Consider the following 17,924-nt stretch of genomic DNA (forward strand, 5'->3'; position numbering starts at 1 on the left):
CCCATTTTAAAACCCCACCAGCACAGTGGCCAATGTCTTCCATCAAAGTTTGCTATTGGTGATGATGATGATAATGAATCTATTTCTGATCTTTGTGCTTACAGCAATCATTTTGAAGCTATTTCAAAGTTTTGTATTAAATTCTTCTCCTGTTGTGTCTTCAAAATATACAGCTGGCCTCCATTATCTCAGACATGCCTCTGTGGCCTGTGTGTTTTGTATTATTGCTCATTTGTTTCTTTCTCTGCCTACTCATCTGTTTCCTGGCTGTGACTTTCAGCTTCCTCATTTGTCTAACTAAGTGTTGTCCTTGGCTGTTTCCTTTTTGTCATTCCTATTGTTTCTTGCTTTCTGGTCACTTTGTTTGATGGCATCTGTGCAACACTTTGCACACATTAATATCCTCCATGAGTTGCTTAATAATAGAATAACCCTGTTGAGTCTCTGTACGGTTAAGAAAGAAACCTGTCCAGCTTTTGATAAAAGTCTGTACATAGATTACTCTTAAGTTGGGAAATTGTCAGAAGTTAATGACAGGGAAATAAAAGGCAGATGCAACTACTCAAGAATTTCTTTGGTGTGTGTGTGTGTGTGTGTGTGTGTGTGTGTGTGTGTGTTGAGAGAGAGAGAGAGATTTAACTTGTTTGCTGGTTCAGTAAAGAAAAAATATGTACATTGCCAAAATATAGTTATAAGAAAGAAATCATCTGACTATAACTAAGGCTGAAAAGTATTCTGTTAAAATATGCCCATGATGATTATTATTGGAGAAAACTTTTAAATAAGTTTAATTATCCAAACAAATCCTTGTCTCACTACTATATATTTTATGTGTGCATAATCCATTTCAGACCAAATATCTCATACTATTTTACAAGACATATAAATACTTTGACCACCTCAGTGAGAAGAATATCCTAAAATAGACATTTAGGTCTTTCCCAATGCTTACTTCTCAGGAAAAGGGATAAAAATGATAATTCAGTGTGACATTGCTCAAGATGACCAACTTTGACTTCAAAGTCCATTTTACCCTCTGACCTGCAGACCACATATTCCCTCTTTATGTGCCTAAAGCTGCTGTTGGCTTTTTTATTCTAGACTTTTCTGTGAGACAGGCTATTGAAAATTAAGTGCTCACATACTATGGAGTTTCTACATTAGTTATAACTTGTGGAGTAAAAAGCTATAAAGATCATTTACAGTTCAATCAAGGTTTTCTGTTAATGCACCAGCTGTTAGGTGCATGAAGAACATGTCAGCTAATATTAAGAATGACATAAAGAGCATGTTCACCCAAAACTTGAAGTCAGAGCACAAAGGAGTCTTTCATATGGAAATTAAACTGCACAATGGGAATCCTGGTAGGAGGCCAGGGATTTTACTTCGCCCACCACTTCCCTGGGGTGAACTGAAGTTTGAAAGGAGTTCTAGGTTCACTCTGGTTTTCCTCCTCCTAAAATGGAGCTATGCTCTAAGTCTTTAAATGTTTTTCTTGTTCAGACTCTGTTTCTTACAATTCCTATCTTGAAAGTATGCCTGGTTACTTTGAAAATCTGTATTCGTTACTTCTATTTCTCTTTCTTCTTTTTTCTTTTCCACTTTTCACTTTTATATTTAGCTCTGTTCTTTCAATTGTTGTAGGTTACAGTAATACAGACTGTTTGGGCCACTCAAATGATAAGAATATTTGCACACTGTTTGGTTGTTGCAAAAGTAAGCGTGGCTCCAACATATCTTCCTTATTCTGCAATGCAGAGACACACATAGATACACAGCACAGACTTCATAGGCCCGGGTGTCTGGACAAGTGAACTTTGTCCCAAGGATACTACTTACATCACAACTGTGGCTGGTTGCTTAGGAACTGCCTCTCTATCATAGATCCTAGGAGTGTTTGTCCTACTAACAGTGATTGAGGCATATTAGCTCCATTAATTCCAATCTCTAGAGTTTGTACTGGGGACAGAGTGGGGGACCTTTCTTTCTAAACTTTGGTCTGTCATCGGCAAAGATCACATACAACACAGACTGGATGCTTATTTTATAGAATTTGCTACAAATTGGCTAGGCCATTCAGTATAATGTTTACACAGAGGTCTTTCTGTCTTAATTGGGCATAGATTGTTTTTTGTTGTTATTATCATCCCAACTGAGGGTGGAGGAAAAGAGACACCATTAAAAATAAATGTCATTTACTTGCCTTCCAACAGTAATCAAATTAGGTAGTCAAGTTTCATATGGCAGATAGGGAAAAGACAATGGACCATCCAGAAAGCCTGGCCTGTTGGTATCGCCTCTTCTCTCTCACACATCTCTGTACATACCATTTAATCTAAAACAAGCCAGGTCTGGGAAATGGACTAAAAGCCTAGGGAGAGGTCCTGTTCAGGTTTACTTTAAGCTGAGGTCTACATGTAGAAAATATCCTTCATTAAGAAACTAATGGATTCCCAATTTCATAGACAAAAACATCAATACAAAACCTTACTGGAGACTCATAGCAGCCCAGCAATGGTGAAGCCATGTAAATTATAGTATTCTTCCAAGTTTTCAAAACTCTCTGGGAGCCAGGATGGAGGCAGTCTTCTCTAGTTTCAATCTGTTGAGGGTCATAGATAAATTTCCAAAGCTTCATGGACTCAACACAGGTTTGAGGACATTGGTCATCAGAAAACAGTTTACATGGGTGCTGCTTATGACAGTCTCAAAAGGAGAAAAGGAGCTGTCCATCAGGACACCTGTAGTAGCGCTCTTCGGCTGGGGTCAATGGATTAGACTCATGAATCCATGGCCCTATACCTCCCGAACTACTTGCAGAATTGTATGACACTGTGCATTTTTTCTCCAAAAGAATATTTTTACAAGTATGTTTTTGCTCTTCCCTAAAAATAAATATTATTTTCAAATGCACAGCCAGCATCTGCACTGTCACATATGGAAAATAATGTATGTGATTGAAAGCTACATGTGTACTTTGGGACATGGAATCATACAATAGTTATTTCAGATAAATATCATATATTGTGTGAGACAGATGAGTATGTTTTCATCTTACTTTCATATGGTGAATTTAGTAGATTTTAAATGAGCTTTAATGGCTAAAATCTATTTAGCATTCACACATAATCAACCATAATCATCTGATCTCGATCATTTCTAAAATATCTTATCATAAAGAAATACATAAAGAAATACCTATTTCTAGGAGGCAGACATAAGATATATCTATGCAGAGGTTAATAATATTGACAGAAAGGATTCTCAATATCTCAGGGAATGTGAATTTAATAATGTAGTATAGTTACTCTACTCTTTTCAGCAGAAAGAAAAATTTAAATATTACTGTGGACATTAATGTCTAGAGTGTGGGCTTTCACTGAACTCTCCCCTAGCTAATGAGTATGAATCACCTACATGTATTGTTTCAGACTTTCCATTGCAGTCTTGAAATAAAATGCAAGAGAAATAGCCTGAGTCATAATGAGCATTGGCATCCACTCGAGGCAGGATTTTCATCTCTCCCATAAAATATTGAGGCCACAGAACATGCATTAATCATAAAACAATTTTATATGCCTTTATTGGGTGTTTGTTCTAAAAGGTTATGGAAACAAAAATATTTACAGAAGTAATGTCTTCTCAATAAGCCACCTGAGAGAACTATGTTTAGAAAGTGAAATGATGAACAATATTAGATTTAAAACGAAACCTAGGTTTAGAACTGCAGAGTAAAACCGTTGTATCAGTTCATAGGGGCCAAGATATACATAAAGAAGTGCAAATATTTAGAATAAATCAAGAAACAGATGAGGCGACCACTTTCAGATAACAGTTAGATAGTTAAACCACTTGTGAGTCAATGCCAGATAAATACACAGCGGTAGGTGTTAACTTGGATATATTTAGAGAAGAAATAACTTTATGTTTTGATAACTTTTTAAATAACTTTGTTATTAAATATGTATTGACCAAAGGAACCAAGAGTACATGGAGAAATGGCTGATTCTAGGGCTGGGACTGGGAGACTATAAAATGATTCTGGAGCAATTATCACACTGGAATGTAAAGAAATGAAGAAGAAGAAGAAGGAGGAGGAGGAGGAGAAGAAGAAGAAGGACATATCAAAGTGGCACAGGAACCAATAAGAGGGAATTTTAGTGGTCAAAGCTGAGACAATTTGATAAAAAAAATCAATAATACAGTATTGATTTATAAATCAAAGTATAAAATAAAAATCTACAAATTAATATAAATAAATAACAAATAAGTGAATACATAAATAAGAAACAACAGACAAATTTTTCCTACAGAACAATTCCAAATAATATACGTGGACATTCCTTCCTCAAAGAAATGGAGCTTAAACACCTCCCCCCCAATCTCCCTGTCTAAGTATTGGCCAGACTTAGTCACTCCCAAATAATAGAGTAGGAAGGGGAAATAGTGCCTTTGCAGTGAAGAAATCTGGCAGACAATACCTTAGCCAGGTGATCAAAGTTACATCATCAGTGATGTCATGTGGACGCCATGATATGGTATGACGGCATGAGAAGGGCACTTCATCTCTGATGTATGATTTCTAAACTCTGAAAACCCCAGATGAATCACAGGACAGACAACAGACAAACCAAATGTGAGGAATATTCTACAAAATACTTGGCTAGTACTGTTCAAAAGTGTCAAGGTCATTAAAAATAAAAAAAAAAAAAACAAGGCTGAAAACTCTCACAGACCAGGGGACCTGAAGAGTCATGATGACTTAATGCAACGTGGTGTCCTGTGTGGAACTGAAAGAGGACATTAATGGGAAAACTGGTGAAATTTGAATAAAGTTTGGAGTAATATACCAATAATTGTTTCTCAATTTTGACAAATGGAACTCGGTAGTGGAAGATGATGATGTCAGAGAAAACTGAACCTGGGTGAAGAGTGTATAGAAAACCTCTCTAAAATCTTTGCAACTTTCCTGTAATCTAATAGTTTTCCAAAGTGAGGGACTCTCTAAAAGAAAGACTTGTGGCCCCTCTGTTGAAATGAACACCATTACAAACGGCAACTCACGAAATTTTTCTATTTACTGTTTACACTGATGAGAAATCCAGCACGTTTTCTTGTTTTCCTCCAGAGTTTCTCTCGGCTGCACACTCACTTTTCTTATAGTTAGATGTTACCCCAATATTATAGTATAGGAGGCAAAGATAATATATACTGTTAACCTATTTTTATTTATTCAATGCTTAAAATAAATCATTGTGCTTAATGTTTAAATCGTATGATGGTGAATATAGCATGTGTTGTCCACAGGTTTATAATATTATTTACTTAATCAGATACCAAGTTGTTATTATTTAGCATAGAATTTAGATGTATATTATAATGTCATTAATCAGTAACATGGACAACATCCACATATGGCTAAAGAAATATTAACCATCACCTTAAATTAATATATAAGATGGGAAGAGAAGTCTAGGGAGTAACAAACAAATTAAAAAGAAAATAAAAATCAGCTCCTAAGCTTGTTCCCTTGCATACAGTGCTGTGTATAGTTTCCCCTTAGGTACTGAGGAAGTTATGCTGTGCATCTGGATCAGCAACACAAGGTGTGGGGTGTAGCAAATGACCTTTTTTTCCAGTTGCTCTATGTATGAAAATTACTCTAAAGAAATGCTTGAAATTATGGGATTCTAAGATAGCTTGTTTTGAGCCAAACCCTTTTGGTCTAGTTTCATTATATTCTAGGATTCATGGCATTGTTGTGAAGATGCAATTACAACTCCCTATAAATAGATACGGTAGACACACGCGGACTGCAGAACTGAATTCAATACCCAACTGCTAGACTCTCACTCTAAGAAAACAAAGACCTAAGAATGGGCACCAAGTTTCCATGTATATGAAGAATTTTGTGTTTCTTTTCCCCAAGTCATAGTCAAAATTCTTTTCCTATGCTTTCACTGATGTCTCTTTAGAGGAAGACAAAAATCAAAGATCAGTATATATATTCTCTTTGTTGTCATTTGTGCTCAAGCTTTTCTCATTTGCCAGATGAATTCTTGATTAAAGGTTAGGAAACCAAGGAAGAACAGAGCACAACCCATTACCTTTTTGAACCTGTCTCTATTAAGGGTGTCATTAAAGCTTCCCTTGTATATGAATAAAAATATTTTTATTATATATGATATGAGATATTGTATATATTTTATACATACCAACATACACACATGTATAATCAGAGAGGAACTAGAAGATATTTGAAAAAGAATTACAATGACTTCTGCTTGTCATCCATCCAAAATATTTTCTAGTCCAAACTCTTTACGTCCTCTGTGGATTGCGACAAAATAAAATTCTGTTAAACTGCCATGACATTATTCCCCCTACCCACACCGTTCCTTCTGTTCTGATCATTTCATCTATCTACTTGCCTCATTTGAAGGGAATAAAGGGATACCAAAGAAATCCGAAAGAGTACTGAAGTAGAACTCCCCCACAAGAGTTGTCATCTGCGCCACCTCTCCTTTCCAAAATAATCCTTCTCAACTCGCCACCTTTCATGCATACTATTGTGCTTTAAGGCAGCACTACCATGTCCATGTGAAGTTCATACTTGTCAAAAACAATTACATACATCTGTCTGTTCTCACTGTGTATATATACAACTCTATTTTAGTGCATATTATAAACTTGTAAGCACATGCTTATATGCTTCTCTCTCCCGTTAGAAAGTGAGTAGATTGACTTCATGACTCCATGTTATTAACCTCATTTTCCCACTGGAGCTTATAAAATGTACTCTATGATTATTAAAGGCTTTTGAGTAAATGACACTAACAATAGAAAATGCATACATTCCTTCTTACCGGTCTCCACATGTAAAGAAATATCGGTCATACATGGCAATTATGTATGTCAAGTATTGTTGCTACTTTCTATCTGAAGCACTCAGAAAGAATGTTTGCTTTCCAGAAATTTTTCAGTTCAAGTGCCAATATCCTGCCATTTGGCAGAATATGGCATCTATAAAAAGGAAATATTTACATGTTGTGGAGTGAAAGTATGAAGTACTAAATGTATTTTTGCTTGCAGCATTCTCCCCCCAGCAACACATATAAATGCACTTTTGTCACTTCCAAATTTAGACATTTGGTACATAGTTTTTACTCAGGGTAACCCAACCTCTCCACTCCACAGCATTTAGAATTTAAATTGGGTACCTTCGAAATGAAAACTGTAGCTGCTTAAGACAGGTGAAAAAAGAATAGTCACATTCATGCCTCTGAGTGCACCAGAAGGTGAAAAGTTTATTGTTCCACCACATGCGGCAGACTTTATTATTTCTAGAGTGAAATCTACAAACATAATGAAATTGAATTGAATATCTAAAGGTGGGTATGTACCTTGAGGGCACTTCACAAATTCACACACGGAGAGAACAAAGAGAAAGTATATAAAGAAAAGGCAGAAAAATATATATAACCAAAATTGGAAACTACTGAGAAGAACAAGAAATAATAAGATCAGAGAATTGATAGAATAATGAACTGGGAATTCCTTCTCTACTCTGTACCCAGAGTAAAGGATTTGTTATGCATGTTTCCTGGCTGAACAAAGTGGCTTGAGTTTTCTTGTAACACTAGAAGCTGTATATAGTTATCAGTTTTATAAGTAATGCACGTGTGGAAAATAGATCTCAATGTTGAAATAATCAGTATCAATCATAAAAGAGCAATTTGACACTGAGCTCCATTTTCTTAACCATTTCATATTTTTGCCTGAATGAAGCAGATAGGTTTGAATCTTCTACCTTTTTTTTTTTTCCTATGCTGACATTACCTTAATCCATGTAGAAATCCTCGATTCTCTTTAAATGCAGGGGAACTTTTGATGAAGTAGAAAATAAGTGATGTAGTTAAAATCTATGCTTGTGCAGTGAGTATGATCAACCCATTTTTGAAGAACATATATAGGCAAACAAGAAAAGATGTCTGACTAGTTACTAACGAATGGTCAGTTAGTTCAATTTGGAACATACGTTATTCATTAATTCTTGTGCAAAGATTTATCTACCAGGTCGGCTTATGAATCAATTTTAGTCTAGATATTTTCTAGGTATTTCTATATTATTTTTAATTTCCAAACTCATTCATCACCTATGTGTTCCTATAAAATTTCTGAATCTCTTATGGTTCCCACTGACTTTATGTTAAGATCCAACAGACGGAAGCACAGCAGTGGCGTGTATAATGAGACAATAGGACAATGTCATGACAGAGTTCTATTTTCAGAGAGAAAACGGTCTATTGATGTGATGTTCGCAAAAGCTTGAAGAAAATGTGTCATGATTCTTCTACTGACATTTGAAATATTGGTATTATATTAACCAGGATAAAGTTTCCAAGAAAGTCCATCGTTTTACCTGGTATTGTTCATATGAGATATTTAAAGAGAATATTCCCAAAATACCAATGAATTGTCATTCACTATACTACATTTTCTATGCACATGAGGGTGGCCAAAAAAGAATTCAGGAAGGCAGAGTTGGTGAATAATCAAAGATAAGTATCGTTTAACTTGGTAGGAGAATTATGCATGGAGATGAATTATGTGCCAAAAGATAAGAAATGTGCAATTAAGTATATAATAGGAAAAGAGATAGTATATGTTTCCAATGGTGGGGAAGTGAACAATAGTGATATAATAGAATTATGCATTAAAAACATTCCATCTTCTTTCCAGAAAGTTAAAAGTCAATAGTGACAGCATTAACTAAATATCATCAGAAAACAGTGGGAAAATTATGTAAAATGTCTTTTTAATTAAACCCAAATGCATAAAGTTGGTTTTCTGCAAATTTGTAAACTAGAATCCTTTCTATAACTTTCTGTAATTCTACATTTACTCCAAAATTTTTATCATCCTATAGTACCTGTGATAAATAGTAAAATCTCTGAAAAGACAGTTCTCATTATATGATTAGTCAAAAATACCTTACCACATTACTTAGTTGTATTTTACCAAAGAATTTATCTGAAGAGGGTAACATCAATTCCCAAGTAATGAATCTCTAATGATAGACTGGCAGGTATTATGGCAAATGAATAAGAAAGCTATTTTAAGTAATTGTTTTTTTGAGAAATTTCAAGCTTTAAAATTTTATTTCATTCAAACATTCTTTAAATTCTCAGGTACTCTGTTAGCAAGCACAGAGATATAAACAAAAAAAAAAGTCTTTTCTCTGATTTGACACACCACACACACACACACACACACACACACACACACACATTTCATGAATAGATCAACAAATAATCCTTCCCTCAAGATCTATGGTTTAATCTTAAATGACTATGGGAATTAACTCTAATGCATGACCTCAGTGAGAAGCAAAAACACTGCATAATTCAAGTTTTGATTGTACCCCAATTTTCTATGTAATCATTCAAGTCTTTTTACCTTTTCTGTGGGATTTTTACTATTTCATGATTAATATATGGCCTCTAATTTCATAGCAAGATTCCAGTTTCTATGACAATTGAATTAGGATCTTGTTTTCTTGTACACTGATGGAACAAGAGAATTTGGTTGTTCAGTTATATTCAGAATACAAGCTATAAAACACCAACATTGATTTAGGCCTTCCTTTTTGGAATCATGCAATCTTAACTATCTCATTGAGTTTTTATTATGCTTTCTTGAGCAGCTTATCAAGTACTTAAAAAAAGTGATTTTTTTAAGTCACTGTTCTCTTTAAAGATAAAGCTTTAAGGTAAGGATAGGTTTATGTATTTTAATATTAAGCTAAAGAAACAGATTCATTTAAGCAAATGCTTATTATACACATATCTCATTCTTTTTAAAAATGTGAGTATATGCATGGATAGAAGAAAATGTGTATATTTTTACATGTTGGAGAACTGAAGTGTGTATACACACACATATATTACATGTTACATATGGTATACATCATATATATATACTCATAATTTTCCAAGCTAGAGACAACCATTAATAACATGTTGATGAATGACTATAATTACAGGCAAACATACATTTACACATATTCATTCACCAACACACATAAATACAGATAGATAGATAGATAGATAGATAGATAGATAGATAGATAGATAGATAGATAGATAATGGCATATATATAATGTTTTGGTCATAAAAATACTATGATTCATTACAGTCTATGTACTGAGCTCTGTACAAAAAGAAAAACACACTTAATATGTTATTAAAATAGCTGATGTTTTTCTTCAGGATGATTTTCAGCTACATATGTTTCATTGACTTGAATTCTTATTTTGAAAAGTCCAGTCACCAGGGAGGGACTGAGTCCCTATTTCCTAAGAGAAAATTGCTACTGTTATTGACCTGCTCATGGAGAAAGAACAGCCAGAGAAAAAGAAACACAATGAGTTACATGGCATACTTTTACTCTGCCTTTAAGAACTTTTTTCTAGAGATCAATGTTTATACCTTGTAGAATTATGACTTGCATGTTGCCTTTTCAATATGGGTCAGACAATCAATGCAACCTGCTCTTCCTTCCATCACCCTTCAGTTGTCTAGTGTTGCCATGACCATGCACTCTTTAATTTTCAAATTGAATTTGGATTTGTTCCAGAGACTCCTTAAAGAAATTGATTTTCGACTGTAAGTGGCTTACATTGGCATGATGTTTGGAACTAATGCTGTGGAACCACAGATAGTTGGAGTACAGACCTCATGTCTTCTTTGCCAGATGCTCACCTTCAGGGTAGAAATGTCTTTATTTACCCTATAACAAGTTAAAGATAATATTTCTATCTTTACCTTAATTTTTAGCTAACTGATTTTAATAAATTAAGAATTGTTGATCACGAACTTTGGTAATTGTAGGTAATCTTTAATTTTCTCCCAATTTCATAATTGATATTCTTATATACTACCTGGAATCTTTGTCTATGTAATTGGAGTTTGGCAATGTATTTACCAATGATAAGCATTTAGGATCTGAATAACCTTTGAATTTATAATCGATTACTGTTGCAAAAATAAACCATCAAATGCCCAGAATGAGAGGCCCTTTCTATATAGGTAAATATTTTAGTTAATATATATTTTTTTCTTTTGAGAATGTCTAATAATAAAATAACAAATTTATTTTTTATTCCTAAACTGAAAATATAAATAACATATCAGGATGTTTGGTATCTGGGGTAATCAAAGAGCCATTAATTATATTTGAGCAATTTCTAAATAGGTTTAAAGCTATAGATATTGTTTTGAATTTTACCTAATTCTACAATACTCTGGAAATACATTTTTTTTCTTTTCAAAATACACTTTTCTTGCTACTAAAAATTGCATAATTGAAATATCTTAACCAATTAATATGTACCACAAAAGTATTTAAATTGAGTGTATTTAAAACATGTTAACCTACATTTTTGTTAAAAATATTATGACACACATAAACCTTTGGGGAAACATATTGGCAATGTGAAAGAAACAACATAGCAATGTTCATAGTCTTGAATGTTATTTCCAATTCTATAAATTACCCTAGTAAAATTTTGAAAGCCAAAAATTAGTAAAATCTTACATGATATAGGCATCTATAAAAGTGAGATGAATAAGAAAGTAAAAAAAAAAAAAATGAAAGTAACCTGTTCAAAAGAGAGGGACTAATTTAGGGAAACCTTGATACAAACCTAAAACATGAGACAGGCCATCAGAACTATGGTTTAAAAGTAAAACCATATATATATGTTTTGGTTTTATATATATATATTATATATTATATATATTTATTTTATATATTATATATTATATATATTATATATATATAAAACCAAAGTAAAATGCTTTGATTTAAAAATCAATTTTTAAATTGATTTAAAATTTGATTTAAAAATCAAAATATACATTAAAATGCATGTATATTTATAGGAATATATTATCTATTATATCTTATTATGTTCACAGCTATGTAAACACTAGGAGGAATTTGGAAAAACACAGTGGAAAAATATCAGTATGATATAATCACTGGGTTAGATTGGATTATAATTATAGGTTTTTTGATTAACAAATTTTTATTTTCTAATTTCATAAATTTATTACAGTTGTATCACATTACATTTATATATCTAATATAAACTTTATATATAAATATATATATATAATAAATATATATAAATAATACATATGATATATAATAAAAGTCAACCTAGGGGCACCTGGGTGGCTCAGTCGGGTGAGCGTCTGACTTTGACCCATCCTGATCTCATGGATTGTGGGTTCGAGCCCCCCGTTGGGCTCTGTGCTAACTAGAGCTAGCTCAGAGCCTGGAGCCTGCTTCTGATTCTGTGTCTCCCTCTCTCTCTGACCCTCCCCTGCTCATGCTGTGTGTCTCTCTCTCTCTCGCTCTCTCTCCCTCAGAAATAAATAAGACATTAAAAAAAATTTTAAAAATAAAAAAAATCAACCTAGCTTTAAACGAAAATAAGATATACTAAATATATTATAGCAAGGCTCCAATGCATTGCTTTCTCTTTTCAATTCATCTTTATTTTTTTGTTTGCTTTTCTATTCATTGTTTGGTATTAACAATTGCAATTAAGCAAAGTAATAATTTCACCAAGGCTGAACCACTTATTGATATTTAATTCTACACACGTATGTGTGGTATGAGAGTGAAGGTATGGTTAAGAGAAGAAAAGGGAGAGGCTATCAAACACTGTAAGTCTTTCAGACCACTGACCCCAAATGTGCCTACACAATGACCCAATTACTTGGAAGTGACTGGGCCATTGTGGACAATAGACACAAATATATTTCAATCCTATTCTTTTCATTATATCATTCTTTTTTTTTTTTTTAGATGTTACAAGTTACACTTTAAAAGCTCACAATGTTCAAATTCTTATCTTTTGATCTTTTTTCTCTAATTGGTAAGGGAATATATTTTCTTTAATCTTTATTTATAAATCCCTTAATGTTTAACTAGTTGCTTGTCCTATCGTAACAAGGAACAATCCAATTAACTATCCCTTTTTGGGTACTTATCTTTTTCAACAAAATAGAAAAAGTAAAAATGGATATACTAAGTAGAAACTATTTTTATCATTGTTTAAGACAGCCATTGTTATAGTGTATGTTGTAAAAGAGAATAATTCCTAATTTTTAATAAGATAAATAGAAATGTTAATTCTTAGTTATCTAAACATAGATTATCACTTTAAAAATATTTTTTTTAACTACTTACAACTAAAAATCATTCTAGACTGACTCATTTAGAGTATCTAGCATTCTTCTAGGTCTCCTTTCTTCCTATCTGTAGGTAAGTGTAAATATTTGTTAAAAAAATAATGGTGTTTAAACCCCACTGAAGAGAGAGATTAGGAGAAATTGTTAAGGATTTCAATAAGGTAAAGACTTACAAGCTTCAGGTTTTGATACATATATTGACTCTCTAATATTACACAAAGGCCTTCTGCTCTTGGAAAAAAAGTAGTCCCTTTTTATGACCTTTTAGTGACTCTTCCTTAAATAACATAACAAAGAACTTATCTGGGATACCTGCTGACAATTCATCAACTGCGGGAAGATAGTGGGTCTTTATTCCTTGTAGAGATTCTTAAAGCATTGGTATTCACTGTCCTCTTCCTTTTTTCTCTACCTGGGCACGTTCTCTAGGAAGAGCCATAAAACGGCTATTTGTTCTGTGACTGATTCCCTTTCTTTTTTAAACTAAGACACCAGCTGTTTGGTCATCCAAGATGATCTACCACATAGGGCTCAGGAGCTAACACATATGTACACTCTGGCCCCTTCATCACATTCTACTAGCATCATTTCCCACACAGCATTTCATGAATTCGTGTTTAGAGTTTACTCAAATTGGCTTAGCATCACAGAGGCAGCAGCTCTCAACTTCAAAATTTTCCTAATTAGAAAATGCATGTCTTTTTTCCCAAAGTCCCATTATTGCCTTGGTATCGACTAAGATATTTTTTCTTTCCCATGTGCTCCTCTCCTTTATTTTACAGATATTTCTCTCCCACAAAAAAATAAAATTCTTATTTCCTTTAGTATATGAAAAGAACTTGTCAAGTAACTTCTATGCTCCTTATGAAAGTAAGATTTCAAGCTCCATCAGGCTCTAGAGACTCTTTTAACCTTATCAATATATGGTTACAATAAAAGTGGACTTCTCTTACAAAGAAATAAAAGCAATAAAAAATATAAATTCTCCCATATTTTACCATATACATGTCTTCATTCATTCATCAAACACTTACTGAATGCCCACTGTGTTCAAAAACTATCTATGTTTTGAAGATGAAATAAGAGAAAAGAACAGATTTATCCAAAAGGAGTTTACATGTATAAAGAGAAATGTAAAAAAGCAAACACATGCAAAACTTAATAATGAAACATAACATAGCCAAGATAGATATGGTAGAAACACAAACAAAGTCTGCCTAGTTTTACATTAATGGAAATTAACTGAGGGGCTACTGGGCCAGCATCTTTTCTTCTTCTTTTTTTAAAATTTTTAATGTTTTAGATATTTCTGACAGAAAGAGAGAGAAAGAGAGATAGAAAGAGAGAGACAATGAACAGGGGAGGGTCAGAGAGAGAGGGAGATACAGAATCTGAAACAGGCTCCAGGCTCTGAGCTAGCTGTCAGCACAGAGTCCGACGCAGGGCTTGAACCCATAAACCATGAGATCATGACCTGAGCCGAAGTCAGACGCTTAACTGACTGAGCCACCCAGGCACCCCTGGGCCAGCATCTTTTCATATTATCTTGTTTCTTGTCATTCTATAAGAGCTAAGGAATATTATCCATAGAGATAAGGTAACAGACTCACAAAAAATAAATTTACTCAGGACTCCGTATCTAGTGTATATTGTATCTCATACATAATCAAACCAATGTCAATCTTATTCAAGCCTCCAACTCTAAATGCCAATGATAATTAATTTTGAGTCTAGAAAGACGAGTAGACATTTGATAGTTAAACAAAGTAGGGGAGGAGTATGGTTTCTAACCAACGGAAATCTGTTCACATAGGGTTATCTAATCCCGTAAAACAGAAGTGTTCGTTTCTCTTACAAGATTGGTGGTGGTGATACTAAGACCCAGCCATTATACAGCCCTATTCTCAAAACTTTATATATATGATTTTTTTTAAATTTCTCATTAACACCATGAAGGCACACTGTTCACTCATTTTAAACTGGAAGAAAGAGACAGGTACTTTGTTCAAAGATACACATCTGATAAGCATTAAAGCTGAAATATGCAGCACAGGGACTATGCCATCCAAGTCCATACTCATAACTGATGCTCAATCTTGCTTCCTTCAGAGAATTATAGGCAATGTGAGTTTGAGCAATGGGTCTACCATCAGAGAATTTAATTTAAGGTAGAGGGGTAGAGGGTTTTTTTCCCTCATGAATGCAAACAAAAATCATCAAGAATAGACAGATTTGGGTGACCCTTTCTTAAACACTGAATGCATCCTTTGTATTTAACTCAATGACACTTAGGACTCCACTAGATGATTACATGTTTATATTATTGTGACCTCTTTCTCTTCCCCACCACAGTCACTACTTCTCAGGCTACAGCTCATTGATCTTTATTGGATCCTCAGTGCCTCATTTGTCCTCAAAGGTACTATGTTTATCAATAGGAAGTCCAGATAAGACTCCAAAAAAAGAGGTCCAGGCAAGAGATGCTGAGGTCCTAACCCATAGTTATGGCAAAATAAATGGGTTGTGGAATATGTTGATGACATAATTAGAATATAATGATTGTCTTGTGGCACTTGGGTGGCTCAGTAGATTAAGTGTCTGATTCTGGCTCAGTTCACGATCTTGGGGTTTGTAAGTTTAAGTCCTGTCTTAGACTCTGTGCTGATAGCTCGGAGCCTGGAGCCTGGTTTGGATTCTGTCTCCCTCTCTCTCTGCCCCTCGCCTCCTCTCAAAAATCAGTACTAAAAATTTTAAAAAGAAAAAATAAATATAATGATTGTCTAGACACGGATTGAAAGAGAGGAGGAATCTAAGATGACTGGCAAATGTCTGGTGGGAGATGGGGATTGTGTGGGTGGTGGAATCATTCACAAAGAGAAGAATTTTTGGAGTTGTTTTCGACCTACTGAGTTTGATTTGCCTGTTGTTTTCAAACAAAGATAAGCTGCCCAGGAGGCATCCAGATACAAAACCTGAGGGATTTCAGTGTTATTGTTATCTCTTATTGATGCCTTTAAAAAATACATGAATTCCAGGGAGAAGCTAGGATTTGAGGTTCCCTCTCACTATTCTACTGCACTCTGCCATGGGTGAGGTTTATGGTGAGGGTGTGTCTCAGCTTTTTCTATTGGTTTCAGTGTGGATATATTCTCAGTTTTCCCCATGTGTAGGAGGCCTTCAACTTGTTTTTGCATTTCTCTCAGACAGAACTGCTCTGCATGTTGTTCAGTGTGTAGCTACATGTGTGCAGTGTATAGCAGAGGAACTAAAATGAAATTTCTTTCAAAGAAGACTCACAAATGGTCAAAAGGTACATACAAAGGTGCTCCATATCACTAAACATCAGGAAAATACAAATCATAATCACAATACAGTATCACTTCACACCTGTTAAAATACCTATCATCAAAAAGAGAAGAGATAATAAATGCTGGCAAGCATGTAAAAGAAAAAAGAACCCTCATACACTGTTATTGGGAATGTAAACTGATGCATCCACTATAGAAAACAGTGCGGATCTTCCTCAAATGGAAAAAAAAAATAGAACAACCATATGATCCAGCAACCTCACTTCTGAGTATACATCCAGAAAGAATGAAATTGGGATCTTGAAAAGATATCTGCACACCCATATTTGTTGTACCATTATTCATATTAGCCAAGGTATAGAAACAACTTACGTTTACACTGATGGAAGAATGGATGAAGAAAATGTGGTACACACACACACACACACACACACACACACACCCTGAATATCATTCAGCCTTAAAAAAGAAATAAGACATTTGAGACAACATGGATGAGACTGGAGGGCATTATTCTAAGTGTGATAAGCCAATTGAGAAACAAGATATTGCATGGTATCATTTACAAGTGGCATCTAAACATCAAAAAATGTCCAACCAATAGAATGGTTTTGGCAAGGATTGGGGGGTGGAGAAAACAGAGGGGGTTTGGTAAAAGTGTACAAACATTCAATCATAAGATGAATAAAGTCTGAAGATTAATCTGTAACATCATGACTATAGTTGATAATACTGTATTTTATTATTAAAATTCCCTATGATAGTGGAATTTAAGTGTTCTAATGCACATACACACATGCAGAAGGTAAATATATGAGGTAATGGATGTGTTAACTCAGTTATGGGAATCTTTTTCACAGTGTATATGTATATCAAACAGTGTTGATGTATACTTTTAATCTATGACAATTTTAGTTGTCAATTTTATCCCAATAAAGCTGAAAAACAACAAAAAAGTCTATTGTACAGCAGGGACAAGTCAATTTCTAACATTATTTTTTTTCAGAATTTGGTGGCACACAAGTATGGCTGCTGAAGGATTTCTTGGAACGAGTGGAAGAATTAAATACTGGCAAATGTTTGTGAAAAGCAAGTACTACTTTTGGATATCATAAAAAAAATGAACAATTCAATCAAATTATTCATGTAGAATATTTTCACAAACCTTCCACGTCCTGTATTTTTCTTCTTAATTATGGCTGGGCAAAACAGCTCCTTTTTGGGGGTAAAGGAAAAGGAAAGCACCCTATAGCTTTTAAAATTTCTCTGATATTGGCATTTAGCAGTAGTACTAATAGCTTGGTCCTTTGGAAAAATTCAAGAAAATCATGTCCTTGACAGGGTCTAGCT

Source organism: Crocuta crocuta, unplaced genomic scaffold, assembly GCF_008692635.1.
Source record: "Crocuta crocuta isolate KB4526 unplaced genomic scaffold, BGI_CrCroc_1.0 scaffold376, whole genome shotgun sequence".
NCBI classification, from domain to species: domain Eukaryota; kingdom Metazoa; phylum Chordata; class Mammalia; order Carnivora; family Hyaenidae; genus Crocuta; species Crocuta crocuta.